Below are 14,641 nucleotides of genomic sequence, written 5' to 3' on the forward strand. Positions count from 1 at the left end.
ATTGTCAAGAATTTCATCATGCAGTAATATCTACTATTTTGAAATATAGCCTTTAACATTATTTCTGAAATAAACTTTGTCAATAAACAACAGCAACCACCTGTAATGGATGTAGGGCAGCACTCTGGGGATGAGACAGGAAGATCACAGGCTACCCTGAGCTACAAAGCAAGTTTTAGGCCAGCCCAGGCTATTCAGAAAGACTCTCCAACAAATAAACAAATAAATTAGTAACAGGCTTTTTAAAAAAATTAATATATCCTCATCCTTTCTGTGATTTGAAAGGTATAGTAATTCTAAAGTCAAGTTTTCATTCCCTTTATCATTGTTGTGAAGAAATAAATCTTAACATTTTACTGTATAATCACTGACTGTAAAAGTGATCTACAGTTTATATATCTTATAACTATACAACTGTCATGAATAAACAGAAAGAGAAATTAACATATCCTCTACATTAAACATTAACATCTGTAAATACATCAACATTATCCTTTAATTTATATATATGTGAAAGCTGTCCTTCAAAAATTACTGTTTTAGGCTGCAAGGAGCTAGCTACATACTGTCCAGACCAGTTCCCTCATGAAGTATACTCTAAGCTATTGCTCCCAAAGAAAGAAAATGTATATGGTAAATGTAACAAGAACTACCTTGCAGAGTATTCCCAAAGGTTGGGTTAGGCTGACAGTAATCGCCTGACATGGGGTCTTAAAGAGGTGGAGGCTTTCTTTCCTTGCTTATGAAGACCTTAATGGAAAGAAACTGAAAAGCTACACCCACCTTCATCCTCTCCAAAAAGTGATTCTCAAGGTACGATCTTAAAACCAACAACATCAACCTGGATGCATTAGATTTACAGAATCCCAGGTCCTAATTTCTCCACCAGAACATACACTGGAGTGGTGGAGCTCATCAATGCAGTTTAATATGCTCTCCTGGACTCCATAGGGACTAAGAACCAGTATCCTGGTCTTGTTCATTCCAGACACAATATCACTTCTTTAAAAAGAAAACAAGGCATCACTTCTTAAGTTGAACTGCCTTCTGCAGTTCTCACATTCAGCAGATTAGAGGATAAGAGTGGTACACTGCTCTGATTTCAAAGATTGATTGCTTGAACAATTGAGAGTGGCGAAGGAACTCTAATTGTTCATTTAATTAGACTAATGAATTAATAGCCATTTGTATTTCCTGGATGTCTGCTGGCCCTTCCATAGCTGGCTCTCTCACTCCTACTTAACACTGTCCCAGCTGAGGAAAACAATGGAAGGATAGGCCCAGAAACAGAGTCAACAATGCCTTTCAGTTTAGTGCAACAGTCTAAGGCAGTGGTTCTCAAATGTAGGTCTTGATTCCTTTGCCCTCTGAAAGGTCTACCTCGAAGAATATTTATATTACAGTCCATAACAGTAGCAAAATTAATTTTAAAGTAGCATCAAAATAATTTTATGGCTAGGAGTCACCCCAACAAGAGGAACTGTATTAAAGGGTTGCATGCAGGGTTGCATGCAGCATTAGGAGGGTTGAGAACCACTGGTCCAAAAAGAGAAAAGATTATGCACACACCTGACAGATAAGCTTTTGCTCAGGTAACATCCTGATGAGGCCCTAGAGGTATGCAGCCTAGTCCTACTCTGATCTTCCCACCTGATTCCTATGGGAAGAAAGTCATGTCATCTTTTCCAGACCGATTATTTAGTTTCAAGAAGACAACTCCCTCATGCTACATCACTCAATCAAATGGACTAGTAAAATCCTGGTAGTCTACATTAACATCAGCTGAATTTGGGGTTGTTACTTTCTAAAACCTGAAACTTACCATTAGAAGCAGCAGGGTTTAAAAATGTAAGAAGAAGGGCTGGAGAGATGGCTCAGCGGTTAAGAGCACCCGACTGCTCTTCCAGAGGTCATGAGTTCAATTCCCAGCAACCACATGGTGGCTCACAGCCATCTGTAAAGAGATCTGATGCCCCCTTCTGGTGTATCTGGAGACAGCTACAGTGTACTTATATATAATAAATAAATAAATCTTTAAAAAAAAAGTAAGAAGAAATAGAAACCTAATCAATACACACTTACTTGTGTCTACTAATGATGCTACACTAACAGCCTGGCCTATCAGAGCAGCCAGAAAAGGGGAACTCAGTCACAATTTTCACTTGCACATTACACAGCACTGAGTCAGCTCTAAAAGGAAAAAGAAAAAGAAAAAAGGGAAAAAGAAAGGAAAGGAAAAGGAAACACATAACTGGTGAGACACCATGTCTGTAATGCCAGGTACCCAGAAAACCTTCAGCAGAGAGGGGTGAATTCAACGCCAGTCTGGAAGCAGAATTCTACACACAGCAGAATTCTAGCTCAGAGGGAGGTAGGAAGAAAAGTCAATGAAAAACATAACATGAAAGTAGAAGGGGGAGGACTATTTAGAGGCAAGAATGGGGTAGAACAATGGGAAAAATGGATGAACAAAGTATAATTACTCATATGTACGAAGGTGTTGTGTAATGAGACCCATTACTTTGTAAGCTACCTTTAAGAACTAATTAAAGGACTGACCAGCTAGTTCAGAGGGCAAAAGCACTTGCTTCTCAAGCTTGAGTTCCATTCCCAGAATCCACATAAAAGTGGGAAATGACTACACAAAGTTGTGCTCCAACATCCACATGTACACTCTGGCATGCACACACACACACACACACACACACACACACAAACACACACACACACACACACACACACAGCATGTACAACAATACATTTTTAAAAATTGAAAGGGACTAGTGCACAGCTTTCATACCAACTCTTAGGAGACAAGTCAGCAAATTTCTTTGAGTTCAAAGCCAATATGTCTACATAGTGAGTTTCAAGCCTGTCAAGACTACATAGCAAGAGACCTTGTCTTAAAATAATGTCTTACTACTTAGATCTGTGATGTGGGTTATTTTTTTTTAATTGTATAACACGAGTGGAAGGAAAAATAAAGATATCTATCCTATAGCATTTAGCATCACACAGCATCTCCCATAATGAGACACTGCTCCAAAAGTGTACCCTCTAATGACCAGCATTTAAAATAGGACATTAGTATCTGTTGAGCCTTGAAAGAGTCCAGGTACTCAAAAGATGGCAGAATAACACTCAGGGGAGTGTCTAACAACTTTATACTTCATAGGCCTCAAAAAATTCAAATGTTTGATATCAAAATACATCAAAAGCAAGGGTTTTAACTTCCCAAAAATGTGACTAAAAAATACTTGTTACAAGGTATAGTTACTCAACCAAAGGGCTATTATGGTTTAGGAAACACTGAACAAAAAAACCTACTGCCATCACGTAGGACTCCTCGGACTTTTAAGGAGCTGCTATGCACTGTAAATCTCAAGAGCAGAACACAGCACATGCCATTCTCTAAAACTGTTCATGAAACCTTCCTCCGGCCCCAAAGACTACTTTTTCCAGATAAAATACAAATAAGGAAGAAGTTCAAGTTTCCCAGTTACCCCTCCTTTTGCTCACAGCACAATGGCTTATCAATTCTCAAGACAGTTGTGTGTGTTTATCAGAGGAGACAAAACTGGACTATCAGAATATTTGCCAATAGTGATTTTGTACTTGGCCTTAAAAAAAAATACTCAGCAACACTTCTTAGGTAACATAATCAATTCTGCACCAGAGAACCAGCAGTCTGAGGCAGGGCGGGAGGCGGGGGTCAGTAAATGTTGAGGAACATCAGTATACCAAGAAGATAGTTCCAATCTCTTTCACAGCCCTGTTTCTGTTCTCAGGTTTTTCATTCTCTGAACATATGCTAAGGCTTACTATATATGTTAGACAAGGCAACAGCTGAAGCAAGACAGTACACACAGTCAAAGGTCAGCTTACAAAAGCTGATTACTAGTGCCCTGCAAACTTCATCATAAATGACTTCAAAAGCAGATCCAAGAGTTGACTGGTAAGCTCCAAGACCCTCTGCTCCTGAGTTTTGGCATACTTCCTAGTCACATCAAGAAACATAAAGGGCTGGAGAGATGGCTCAGTGGTTAAGAGCACTCACTGCTCTTCCGAAGGTCCTCAATTCAATTCCCAGTACCCAAATGGCAACTCACTACTGTGTGATGCCATCTTCTGGTATGCAGATGTACACGCAGAAAAGTACCTTTATCTATATAAATACATAAATAACTCTTTGGGAGATGGCTCAGTGGTTAAGAGCACTGACTGTTCTTCCAGAGGTCCTGAGTTCAAATCCCAGCAACCACATGGTGGCTTACAACCATCTGTAACGAGATCTGATGCCCTTCTTCTGGTGTGTCTGAAGACAGCTATAGTGTACTTGTATATAATAAATGAATATTTCAAAAAAAAAGAAACATAGAAGGCTCTTTATAGACTATTGGACAATGGTGACTCATGCCAATAATCCCAGCAATTGGGGATCATTGCTCAAATTCCAGGCTAATCTGGACTACATAATAAATCAGTCTCTCTCTCTCAAGATAAAAAGGAAAGGAACACACACACACACACACACACACACACACACACACACACACACACACGTTATAAATGAAGTATCTTATGAATGAGTAAGCAGATATTATACATGACAGTAAGAATTCCTGTTTATTGCCTTAGTTTAGGCCACTGACTCCTTTTAGTAATTTGAAAATAGCTCCTCACAGTAAATAGTAAACTGCTTTCTGAGTCATCCAACATCATCAGAATAATGTTTAAAAATTTTGACACACCCAATAGTATAGCTATTATCTAAAAAAAAAAAAAAAGAACAACAACAACAACAAAAAAAAAAAAACAGGGGGCTGGAGAGATGGCTCAGCGGTTAAGAGCACTGACTGTTCTTCCAGAGGTCCTGAGTTCAAATCCCAGCAACCACAGGGTGGCTCACAACCATCTGTAATGGGATCCGATGCCCTCTTCTGGTGTGTCTGAAAACAACTATAGTGTACTCATAAAACAAAATAAATAAATCTTTAAAAAAAAAAAAAACAAAAACAAAAACAAAAAACCAGGTGTTGAAGAGGACAGGAATAATCAGACCCCTCATGAAGTGCTTGCTGGTAGAGATATAGATATACAGATGGTAAGGGAGAATCTGGCAGTTCCTCAAAAAGGTTAAAGGATTATCACATGATCCAGCAACTATTCTTTTTTCTTTTTTTTTTCTCTTCTTTTTTTTTAAATTTTTTTCCAGCAACTATTCTTGACTTAAACAGCAAAATCCAAACAGATGTGTACTCCCACATTCAGAGCAGCATTAAACACAAGAGCCAAGAGGTGAAAACAACTGAAATAGCCATGTGTGGACACACAACAGAATAGTTTGACCATAAAGATGAATGCAATTCTAACATATGCTACAACAAACTATGAAAACAATGTGAAGTGAAATAAGCCTAATACAAAAAAACAACTGTATGTGACTCCATTTATATCATGAGCATAGAAGAAAGAAAATTCATAAACACAGGAAGTAGAACAGGGGTTACCAGGGGCTAGAAGTTGTGGTTTAATGGACAGTTTCTTTTTAAGATGGTAAATCTAAAATGTTCTGGAAACAAGTGGTGATGGCTATACTACACTGTCAATTACACACTTAAAAATGGTAAAATGGTACCGGAAATGTTGGCTCATGCCTGTAATCCCAGCACTCATGCATGAGGCTGAGGCAGAAGAATTTGCACAAGTTTGATGTGACCCGTAATAACACAGCAAGTTAACAGACCAGCCAGGATCACACAGTGAGAACCCTTAACAAACAAATGTGAAATACTTTTACATTTATTTTACATTTCTAAGCTGTTATTAGTTAACATTTTATTATAAAGAACTTGTAAATAAAAGATACCACATAGAAAGATTAGAAAGACCTAAAAGTCTATCCATCTCAACGAGCAGAGGTAAAGCAGCCATGTTGAAGCTATGAGATCCTTTTTGGATTTACACTTAAACAATCTGTACTTATCCATCACACAAAACCAAAAAATCCATGACAGTGAAAACTTAACAATTAGCTTTCTAGCGTTGCTCTTTTCTCATAACTCACATGTCCGTTACCTGAATTCCGTCCTTTCTCATCACCTCATCACACACTTGACTTTCCTTGATCTCCTACGGGTTATACCCATACGTGCATTGTGAGTATATGCATATACACATTATAGACTAGGAACTGTATGAGGAGACGTTGATTCCTTCTTTCTGAGATTGTGTGGCCTTAATCAATACACAGTAATCCACTTTATGTATGTACCAGATTTTCATTATCCATTTACCTGCCGATGGACAACTAGATTGGTCCAATTCCTTGCTATAGTGAATAAAGCGGTAAATACTGAAGGTGTGTGTACAAATGTAATTCACAGACCATTGTTTATTTTGATCTGTCCTAATCTCTACTAGTCTGTATTCAAGGTTTTGTTCAACATGATAAGAGATTTTGGTATCTGTCATTTTTAACTGTACAGACTAACCATTCTAAAGTAAGGAAACTGAGACTGGTTACATTGTTCACAGCTACTATGCCAGCATTCAGTGAGCAGAGGTAGGAAGATCTTTGTGAGTCTGAGGCTAGCCAGGTTTACACTCACGTTCCAGGGCAACCAGAGTAATGTATAGAGAAACCCAAGTTCAGAAAAACAAACAATGGGTGGAACTTTCCCAATAACTGATTTAAAGAATAGGTTTTTCCAAGGGCTTAAAAGGAAGAAAGGAAGGGAACAAAGGAATAAAATTTAGGAAATATGTGAAGGAAGGAAAGAGAAGACAGAAGTCAGGAGGAGGAGACAGTAAAGCAAAAGACTAAACTACTAATTTGGATATGTAGAAAGGTTTTACAGTAAATGAACCACAGAATTCCCTTGTTTGGCAAGAAAGGCAGCTTACTAGTCATCTAAGTACCTTAGCAAACCAGAGCCCATCTGCCACACATGGTCCCATCCTGCTACACTTCATTCACTCTCTAACAATTCTTTCCCTTTTGAAAACTACTCTACTCTGGTCAAAATAATCCTTTAGACATTATTAATTAAGTCACTGCTTGCTAGTACAGCAAAGCTAAGCGATCACAAGACCTTTACACCATTGACAAAGCAAAGGTCTCTTCTGCAAGGATGCACTGGGGCAAGGTCAGGGTCAAGAGCCCCACACAGCACAGTCCTGCCTTGTTGAAGAACTTCACTACAGTTCACACTTTGCTAGAGTTCTTTAGACTTAAGAATTTACAGACATGTAAATCTCCAAATAGACAATTACAGGTTCTATCAAGAATTGTTAGTAAAAGACCCTCATTGTTTATTTCTCAAGTCCTACTGCTGGTAGATCTTAAAGAGACAAACAAAGGAAGACAAGACAAAGAAAACAGATTAGATACCTTTTTTTCTTTTTTAGGATCAAGGGAGAGGACTTGAGATTAATATGATAAAAATGAAGTGTGTGCATGTATGAAATTCTCAAAGAATAAATAGTATTAAAAATAAAGGTCAAAAGGTCATTTGAGTAGCCCAAACAGTATTGAGCCACTGTAATTCTTCTGTACTTCTACCCTGTAAACTCCTTTATTGCAGCCAATTCACATATTATATTAGCTTCACAAATTTTAAAAATACAGGGGCTGAAATAAGTTTGCAATCAAAAAAATAAAGAGAATGAAAGTCACATTTTGCTGAAAATCCTGAGGAACTAAGAGTATCTTCAAGTCTCAAAAGTGCTTTCTCTTGGGGATGGAGAGATGGTTAAGAGGACTTGTGAACGAGGCAGTGGTGGCACATGCCTTTAATTCCAGCAGAGGCATTCAGATCTGGAGGCAGAGGCAGGCACTGACAGTCTATCTACAGAGTGAGTTCCAGGAACACAGAGAAACCATGTCTTGAAAAACGAAACAACAACAAAGAAACACTTGTTATTACAGAGGTTCAGTTCTCAGCACTGTCATGGTGGTTAACACACAATCATGTGTAACCCAGTAGTTCCAGAGGATCCAAAGCCCTCATCTCACATCTGTGGGCTCCAGGCACACGTACAGTGCACATGCATATATATTAAGCAAAACCCTCATACACATAATAAAATAATCTTTCTTTTAAAGTGATCTCTCTCCTTGAACTCAAGTCTTGAAGACTTCTTGCACTTTGTTCAGTTCCTTTGGAAGGCTAGGCTATAAAGCCCTTTTAAAGCAACATGGAAGACATTAACAAATAAATCTAAGTTAAATGGAAGGACTACTTCTTATTTCTAAAAACTAATGACTAGAGGATATTGTGGTTTGCCCTGGAGTTATCTGTATTTTGATGCTAATTCCACTGCCCCAAGGACAGGTGCCCTGTCAGTACTCAGGAATCAGGTGACTTCACCAGAACCTTCTCCCCATTGAATCTGTAAAGTACAGGTGAGGGACAGGTACAGGTTAGAAGGAGGCCAGTCATTGGAGGAGAAGGAAGGATGGGCAGTAGAGAAGTTTGAAGGAAGAGGAGGAGACTAGGACAGAAAGGGAGACGGAGAGAGTGAGAGGTGATGTTAAGATTCTGCTCTGTGTATTTACAGGTTGTTATTAATGTTCTCAAGGGATGGATGGTACCGGGCTTTGTATGTTTAAGTGGGCAGTTATATCTTATCAATTGGGTTGAAGATTATTGTGTTGTATGTTCTTTTATGTGAGGGTTTGAGTGTAGGAAAGTGTGCGGCTGGGATGTGTTTCCGCCAAGATATCTAGCAGATATCTTGGGCACCGCGGTGCAGGACCTAGCGAGGTAAAAGACAACCGTACCGTTTTATTTTTATATTTTTACAAGAACAAGAGGACATTAGGGACATTCAGTAGAGACCGTGTTTTCTATTTAAATTGTTCCAGAGCACACAAGCAGGGATAAATTACTGACAGAAGCAGAGACTTCATTTCTAACCTAGTGGTCGCTATCAACAAAATATTCAATAGTTGTACTGCTGTTTACAGATTCAAAGCACATGACAGAATCTAGTGAAGTAATAGGAGTCACTGTTGTGATAAAATTATACTGGTGAAAGTTCATCACTTTCCCATGTTATCTATTTTATACTAATTTTAAAAACATTCAGCAGGAGAAAGAGACATACCTAAGGTCATTAACTAAATGACGCCTCTAAACAAACCTTCCACTGCAGACACTATGTGCTCACAATTCCCCAATGTCTGCAAGACTCCCAAATTCCCTTCAACCTCCACATAGACATGCATGTGCCTACCATCTTCAGCTAGGCTATCTCTGTGCTAATATCCCACCACCTCACAGATACTATGCCAGCAACTCCATCAAAGTCCTATTAGAAAACAGAACTATCTCTCTGACAGTTAGGTGTGGAGGACTGATCTCAGCTTCAACTCTTCCCTGAGCACTTGACTAAATCATGTTGCTGACTTATTAATAAAGATCTACTAAGCTCACAAATACATCCATCTAACTGTAACCTGTACTTGGCTCTAGTTACCTTTAATCATTCTAGCATTTGCCTATACATTTTCCTCTCTCCGGTCCTTAGGCTTTACTCCTATTTTTGATATTTTTGAGACAAGGTTTTATTGTGCAACCCTGGCTGGCCTAGAACTGGAACCCACTATGTAAACCAGGCTGGCCAACTCACAAAGATCCTCCTGTCTCTGCCTTTCTGGGTTTAAAGGTATATGCCAGCCACCACACACAGCAATATTTCCCTAGAGAATCTCAGGCTGGTCTTGAATTCAATCCTTCTGCCTGTGCCAGCTGGATGCTAGATCCCAGGTATGTGCTATCACGTCTGGCAAGAGGCCTATTTTGAAGTTAATCTCCCTTGCCTGCCAGACCTTACTTAGCACTGTACTCTAAAGTCTTCTGCAATATCTAAAATATTCAAGATAACAAGTGAAACAATCTTCCCAACCTTATCGTCTACTTTAAATAAACATGAATATTATACTGACCTCATCAGTTTCCCTGGCACCCTTGAGTTGCTTACAATTCAATTTTACTTCCCCAACAGTGAGACTTTGGCTTGTGTATTTTTGCTCACATTTTTCTTCTTCCTTGCTTTCACTGACAGAGATATCTCTGAGACTAATCATCACATTCCTTTGTCTATAGTGCCAAAACCAATGCCAGGCATTGGGTAGCTTGGCTGACAATGAATGAAAAATCTCTGAAGACCACAAGTCCTTGGGGACAATGAGTCAGAGGTAAAGCACTCTGACTTTCATACTCAATGAGGTCACCAGAGAGAACTCTGACATTCAATACTTACTTATTGAGCACTCTGTATGTGTGCCAAAGAATCTTACAACAGCTTCCTAATTTGTCTTAAAAACACTAGTATCAGATAGAGAAAATATTAAAAGTTGAACTCTCGAATTTTTTTTTAATTCCCAGAAACCCTATATGAACTTGAGTAGATTTTAGAGACCTGAAATAATTCTTGTGTAGGGAGGAAAGGGTGAAGGAATAAGATTTAAAAAGTAAAAAACAACTCAACCCATGCTTTGAACTGACATAGATGTCATTTGTTCAGATTGTTTAAAATAATCCATCTCCCTTCACAGATGGTCTTCTCAAGTGTTCTACAGAAAGCTACAGAACACAGGAAGAGAAACTATGATTAACAGCAGCAGCTTATGCACTGCAATATGTGCACACTGCAATGTGCACCCGTGTGCACCAAGACAAGAGACACCTGAAAGCACCCTCACAACTCTAGCACTCCTGTCCTCCGTAACTTGGGCTGCTCTTCAAAACTCATTGTTCCTCTGTTTCAGATTTTGCACATTTCAATGATAACAAGCTGCAACGTGAGCATGGCACTACAGCAACAAGGTCTGACAGGTTAGACATGGGGCTGGAGGAACTACGGAGTCAAGTTTGCAGTCACCTCTTCTCAACTCAAAAGACAGGAGCTGAGTGTTGTTTTAGCTTAGTGCCCAGAAAGACTTCTATGATAAGGAGATTCTAGATTAAATATTCTGCTTCAGATGGACATAGTAGCCTACACTTGAAATTCTTGCAGTAGGGAGAGGCAGAGACAGGGGCAGAGGCACCAGCAGCAGCAGGATGATTTCAAGCCATCTTACTTGAGTACTGAGTTTCAGTCTGGGCTAAATTAAGACCCTGTCTCAAATACTAACTCTAAGGGCTCAACATAACAGTTTAGGGCTCTTCAAGAAGACTGGAGCTTGGTTCCTAGTAGCCACTTTGAGTTGCTCACAACTGCTTCCATCAAAACCCACATGCACGTGACATACACAGACATAATCACACACAGAAATAAATCTTCAGGGGGGAAAAACTGAGGCTGTTGAGATGGCTCACTGATCAAGAGTACTCACAGCTCTTAGAAGTTCTTGAGTGGGGTTCCTAGAACCCATATCAGAAACCTTAAAACAACTTCTAACTCCAGCTCCAGGAACCCATGCCCTCTTCTGGACTCAGTAGACACATGACACACACATAATACACATCTCACACACACACACACACAAATTTTTTTTAAATCCCAAAACAACCAAATCAAAGCATAATGACTTAAGCCTATGTCCCAAAGCTCAAGAGGCTGAGACAGGACTGCTCAAGACTGAAGGCTAGTCTTACACCTTCTGAACCCACAAGTTCTGGGCCAGCTTTGGCTACAGGGTAAACCTTGTCTCAAAAAACCAAAACAAAGAAAAGCTCAAATAAAAACAACCCTAACTACCACCAGCCCAAAAAAGTTTAAAAAAATTTTTTTAAGAAAAAAAATTTTAGTCAGGGTCTCACTATATAGTCTATGACTTACTATGTAGAACAGGCTACTGGCTAGAGTCCCTTTTTCACTGTTCACTTTTTTTTATTGTTGCTGTTCTTTGTTTGAGACATAACCTCACTAATACACAGCCCAATCTGGTCTCAAAGTAATGATCCTCCAAAATGTCATTAACCACCATGCGAGGAAAGGGCTCTATTTCTTAATGAATATTGGGGACATCATTCCAGATATTTAATTGCCTTTTTATGTAAGAACTGTTCCAGCTTACTTTGTAGGAATATTGTAATTCTGTATTAAACTGTATAGCCAGAACACAAAAAAGACTATCAATAAATGAAGGCCATTTTCTCAGACTCTTTCTTTGGTATTTAATCAAGTTCTTGAGATTCTGCTGTTATAAAGTTATAAACCCAAACCAAGTTCAGAATCTAATCCTTAAACTTATTACAAAAACTCAGTTGCCTGGAATTAAAGCGAGAGGATACTCAGAGCTGAGACTGTGGCACAAGCCCACAACCCCACCTTCGGGTGGGGGCTCAACCTGTGGGTCAAGACTCCTTGGAGGCTGAACGTTTTCACAGGCATCACATATCAGATATTCTGTATAACAAATATTAGGATTATAATCCATAATAGTAGCAAAGTTACAGTTATGAAGTAGTTACCAAAATAATTTTATGGCTGGAAGCATGAGAAACTATATTAAAGGGTTGTAGCATTAGAAAGGTTGAGAACCACTGTTGTAGAGAATAGGTAGAGGAGAACTATAATTTTAATAAATACATTTACTCAGGCCATTCAAGGTTATTAAACACTCTTGTCTCTGTTTTCTGATTATGATTGTGAATTATACTGGCTTAATCAACAAAGTGATCTTGGAATTCACAAACAGTTCACAACCTGCCAACTAACCCCTAGACCCTACATGTTGTCCTTCCCTTCCAGATATGTGCCATGATGAGCTCATGCACATAAAATAATATGTAAACCTGGGGGTTTGAACAATAACGGAATTATTATGCTCAGCTATGTAAAAGGGGGAGGAGTTCAACCTAACTAATGCATTCTACCGTAGAAAGTGCATTTCAAAGCATAAGGCTGGGTTGAGGACGTAACTCAGAGAGAATGTAGCTCTGTTGGCAGATTGGGCACTTGTACAGCATACACAAAACCCTGGGTTCCATCCATAGGATCAAATAAACCAGCCATGGAAATGCACGCCAATAATTCCAGCACTAAGGAGATTTAGGCAGGAGGAGTGCCAAGATCAGACTCAATACATAGTGAGTTCAAAGACAGCCTAAGATATGTGAGACCCTGTCTGGACAGTAAATAAAACTGAAGGCAGAAGTCATCGTCTTAAAGCACAAGTCCCAAATGGACCACACTCACAAATCCATGTCCATAGAATGCTTCTGTTTAGCTCCCATACAAAGGTTGCTTGGTTTTGGGTTTTTTTTGGGGGGGGGAGTGGTGGTGGTGGTGGTGGTGGTGGTGGGGTGGTGGTGGTGGTGGTGGTGGTGGTGGTGGTGGTGGTGGTGGTGGTGGTGGTGGTGAACTACCAGCACTTAATGTAGAAATTTCAATTAAAGTTTCTAATTCCTCCCATTACTCTCTTGCTGGTAAAAATCAGACCCAACCACACAAAGCACATATTCCTAAGAAGACGTCTACTGAACCCTGAAACTATTTCCTCCACACTGTGCTCCCTAGCTTGCTCCCCAGACCATTTACACACAGGCATCTAAGCTGAAAGATGCTCCAAACTATAGACCTCACAAAGCCGAGTTATGAAGGTAAACTCTAGGAATTTCCTTTCAACAGTTCCACAGGGATACCAAGTAAAAGATGGTTAATATTAGAAACGTTATTTAAAAGACTAGCACAAAAAAGTTTTCACCCACCATCAACAACAGCCTAAAACCTGAATCAACTCAACTACCACCAACTGGTGAGCAGAGAATCATTGTGGTATATACCCACAGGATAGCTGACAAGGACAAAACTGACACCCGGAGCATTTCAAGAGCATTAGAGGTCAGACTCAAAAGACAATGCAGTGTATGACTTCATATCTAGGAAATTCCATTGCTAACCGTAACAAGAGAAACCAATTTCATGCCTGGGGCCAGTATTGAGGGAGGAGGGCTAACCGCAAAGGAGGCACCATGGAGTGTGTGGTACAGTGTGAGAGCATTACACATTTAGTCACAGCAGTGGCTGGATGGTAGCATTTATTAAAGCTCAAAATTCTGTGAACTTTCTTCTATCTTTTTTTGGGGGTGGGGAAGGGCAGTGTTGGGTCTGTGCTGATTTCAAAGAGCCATGGTGGTGGCACATGCCTGTAATCTTAGCGCTCAAGACTTTGAAGGGTGGATTGCCACGAGTTCAAGGCCAGCTTGAGCTACAGAATGTTTCGGACCAACCTGGGCTATATTATGAGTCCCTCTTTCAAAAAGCAAAGTAAGGTGTGTGTGGTGGCGCACTCCTTTAATCACAGTCCTCAGAGGAGAGGTAGATCTCAGTGAGTTCTCAGCCAGCCTGATCTACATAGTGATCTTAAGACTACATAGTAAGACCCTGTCTTACTAAAAATTTTTTAAAATTTAAAAATTTTTTTGGTTTAGGTTTAAAAAAAATAAGAAGGCTGGCTAGGACAGCTCAGTGGATAAAGGCACTTACCACTAGGCTTGATGATCTGAGTTTAATTACTCAGGACCCACATGGTGGAAAGGGAGAACTGACTCCTCTGAATTTCCTCTACATGCACATCATTGCAAACATGCAACACAGGTACACGTTCATAAATAAATGCAACAGAAATACAAGGAAATTTAGAAAGATTAATGAATAAGTGCAACAAAAATGTAAAATTAGTTAA

At 39.4% G+C, this 14,641-nt stretch overlaps 1 protein-coding gene across 9 annotated transcripts in view; it reads right to left on the minus strand.

Annotated features, from left to right (window-relative positions):
- Crebrf (CREB3 regulatory factor) overlaps nucleotides 1-14,641 on the minus strand; it is a 58,392-nt gene that overhangs the window by 36,400 nt on the left and 7,351 nt on the right. Inside the window, exon 2 of one of the 9 annotated variants that reach the window (XM_087571564.1) lies at nucleotides 1,570-1,657. The gene's annotated coding sequence lies outside the window, so the exon portion shown is untranslated. 9 annotated transcript variants of the gene reach the window in all.

Source organism: Rattus norvegicus, chromosome 10 (assembly GCF_021556685.1).
Source record: "Rattus norvegicus strain SHRSP/BbbUtx chromosome 10, alternate assembly SHRSP_T2T, whole genome shotgun sequence".
NCBI lineage: Eukaryota > Metazoa > Chordata > Mammalia > Rodentia > Muridae > Rattus > Rattus norvegicus.